Raw genomic sequence first — 3,829 nt, forward strand, 5'->3', positions numbered from 1 at the left:
GCCTAAGTAGGCAGGTTCCACAGTGGCCTCCAACCTGAAGGGTTTATTTTCTAAGGGGACCAGGAAATGTATCCTTGGCTGACAGGGGAATAAGAGCTTTAAAGAGCTACCCCATTAAGTCCCTAGCCAAGGCCAGGGGGACTTCCAAATATGTCACCTGTGCTGATTGAGGGAGCAGTGACTGTTCTAAGGAATTTATGCCGCATGGAAAATATCAGAAGTGAGGAGCTGTTTCTAAACCAGTGCAAAGAGCAGCAGATTCAACCAGCACGTAACGACTGCCCACTGTGGAAGCGGTGGATCGTGGGGAGGAAAGGGGAGATTCCCAAGTCACTCGGTGTCTCTTTCCATACCTCTGGGTATTTGTTGGGATAAAAGCTAAGTGAAAAGCTGGCTGTGTCATGGAGAAATCACCAGGGAAGATATTTCTGAGGTAGAAGGTTTCTTGTTTGGGGTTCGGGCAGCTCAGGCTGTCCCATGCATGTGAATAAACACTGTCGTGGTGTGTCTCCTCAGTCCTCATACAATATGGTCGGGACCTGTGATGAGGTGCTGAGGGCTCAGTTCTCATGAATGCTGCTGCTCGGGAGGGATTAGTTATGGCAAGCGTGGGCTCATTGCGGATGAATCCAGGCCCCTTCCTTTTCTCACTCATACGTGCTCTCTGGATTTTCTGGCACAGCATGATGTATCAAAATGCCCTTTCTGGATGCATCATCCATTTTGGACTTCCCAGTCTTCAGAACAATGTAAAACAAATCCCTGTTCTTCCTAGGTTATCCTGTCTGGCATTCTGTTCCGGCGGCACCATGAGCGAAGACAAATGCCCACTCCGATGGCCACTCTCAGAATTTTCACTTTCTGTCCCGCTCTCTGATTCCCATCTGGAAATGTCCACACAGGATGTCAAATGGTACTTTCTAAACAACATCCTATGCATTGATCTGCTTTTTGTTTTTGTTGTTGTGATGAAATATCCTTTTCTCACTTACACCATGCCCTCATTCCTGCTCTTTCCCCCTTCCTTACATCTGTGTTCTCCTATCCCTAGGATCTCCCCAACACACAGCGGCCCTATGCTAGTTTCTTGATGTCTACTGGAACGCCAAGTTAAACAAATCTAAAGATTTGGTGCTAGGATCCATATATGAGATGTGAGAATGTGACATTTGTTTTTCTGGGTCTGGGTTACCTCACTCAGTATAATTATTTTGTAGTTCTTTCCATTTATCTGCATATTTCATTATTCTAGTTTTTACAGCTGACCAAAATTTTATTGTTTATAGGTACCATGTTTTTATTATCCATCAGTTGATGGGCATTCTGACTGCTTCCATGTTCCTAGCTATTGTAAACAGAGAGAGCATCAATGAACACGGGCAAGCAGATATCCCTGTGGTCAAATAACCAAGTCCTTTGCGTATGTGCCCAAGAATGGTATCAGATGGTAGATTCAGTTTTAGAGCTTTTGGTTTTGGTTTGGTTTGTTTTTTTGAGGACCCTTCTCACCGATTTCTATAGTGGCAGTACTAGTTTACACTCTGACCAGAAGAGCAAATTAAGGTTTGCTGTGGAGAAGTGTGGGGATAATTGTCATTTGTTATCTTAATCTTAGCTATTCTGACTGGGATGAGAGAACATCTCCAAGTAGTTTTAGTTCCCATTTCCCTCGCAGTAAAGACTCTGCACACTGTCTGAAATATTTCTTAGCTATTTGTACTCTCCATCTGAGAACTTTCAGTTTAGCTCTGTAGCCTTTTGTTTTTTTTTCAAGTTGAAATGTTTGTTTTCTTTGTGGTTAGACTTGAAACTCTGAAACCTTTGAGGAAAAAGCAAGGTGTGCACCTCACAGTTCAGGCTCATTTAACTTTCTGACCAGGGTCTGTGTCTGGCAGAGTATCTGACCAATAGTCAACACGTGGGAACGTGGGACAACTGTTAGTTGACTGAAGACGGGACTACAGAACGGCGGAAAGCTTTGCCAGCCTTACGCCGGACAGAGGGTTAATGTCTAAGATGACCCCTTCTCCAGCTGTACTCCTCACTCTCCCACGCTCCCTACCACCCCCAGAGCTTGGATCTAGAACCAGTCTCGTCGTTCTAAGATGAGGCAGCGGCTGCTTGTGTAGAGCCAGAGTGTTGTGACTGTTGGAGTGGGGTCATCCTACCCCAGCACCTCTAGGTGGGCGGGTCCCAGGTGGGCTCACTGATCCTCCAGGTGGGGAACTCACCTGGGGAGCTGTGATGAGAGCAGCCACGCCAGGGACTCAGACTGTCAGAGTCATAATGTAAGAGGGAAAGGAAGGCAACTAGGATAAACACAGAGGCCGTGGCCGGATGTTCCGGTCGGAACAGGTGAGTTCACGGAGCCGAATTCCAAAAATGCAGCCCAGCGGCTACCAGCCCGTCATCATCTGGGAACCTGCTAGGATGCACAGCCTCTGTGCCCCTTCCCTGACCTGGCTAACAAGGGCCCAGGAGCTCCTGTTTGTGCAGCCAGCCCTGCACAAAGGAGGCCACAGCCTTGCCAGCTCTTACATGTCTCTGCCCACTGACTGCGAGAAGCTCAAAGATACATCCACAGCCCGGAGTATCGTATCATTTATTGACTATTGTTATATTGGCGTGCAGGCGATTCAACTGCTCTGCCCTCAGGGGTCTTTAGGGTCCTGATAACTGTTCTATATCACCACCTACATCCTATGTCATCACCTGCCGCCGCCAGGTGCACTGGATATAACCCACCTGCCATCCTGCCCCCCTCCTCTTTCTCACTTTCTCTCCCTCCCTCTCTTTGTCTCTCTCTAGGGAGCCCTCTTTCTCTCTTCTATCCTCTTCTCATGCTCTCCCACTGCCTCTCTGTCTCTCTCTGTCTTCTCTTTCCACCTTCATGAGTCACTCAGGCCCTAACTCCTTTCCTCCTCCCCCCTCAAATAAACCTCCTTGTATCAGACCTGTGGCTGGGGTGCAACTCCATGTCTGTTATAACAGCTGTATAGTAACATATAGTAACCAAATGTTTGTAAGCATCAGTAAATGGAAGGTACAAAGATCTTTCTCCCCTTTCATCCTCCCTCTCCTCTTCCTTTTCCCTCCCTTCTTCCCTTCCTCCCTCCCTCCCTTTACCCTTTCTCTCTTCCCTCCCTTCACCTATTCCTCCATTTGGGACTCAGATTTAACTTTCTGACCTGGCTTTGTCACTGTATACTTGTGGACATCTTGACCAGCTCACTAGTTTCTTTGGACATATTTCCAAAAAAGAGATACTCGGTGAGTGTACTGAGCTGAGCCCTTACAGTGAGCTAGCAGGAAGTACGACTCACTCATTCCTCATCCTGACATGACGCAGAAACTCTTATTCCCATTTGACAAGTGAGGACCTGGAAGTCTAGGATAAACCAACTTTCTGGAGATAACACACTTGTGTGTAACAAGAGGGGATTCTGGGAACCTGGTGGTCTGCTCCTGAACTCTGCACACCTCCTGTTGGGACACAGCGGGAGAATCAAGAGCCTGGATGTGGGGATTATGTACAGTGACAGCTGCACAACATGGGCCTGGCATCTGTCCCCTGCTGACCCTCAGTGAGTTCTTTCTCCCTCCCTAACGTGCATAGAAATTATGGCGTTAGGAACAGCATACATCCTAGCAGAGATCCATAGAGATTTTTCTATAATATGATAGAAATTTAGTTGCCTTTGCTTTTTCTCTTTCAAATTTTCTTGTTCTTGTGGCATGTTCCTCTGTCCTAAGAAATAAAATGAAAATATTATAACTTTTAGAAAGCCCTCTTTCTTATTTTTTGGAGCTCTCTGTGGTCTTCTCTGTC

The sequence above is a fragment of the Psammomys obesus genome, unplaced genomic scaffold (assembly GCF_907164565.1).
Source record: "Psammomys obesus unplaced genomic scaffold, mPsaObe1.curated_primary_1811, whole genome shotgun sequence".
Taxonomy (NCBI): domain Eukaryota; kingdom Metazoa; phylum Chordata; class Mammalia; order Rodentia; family Muridae; genus Psammomys; species Psammomys obesus.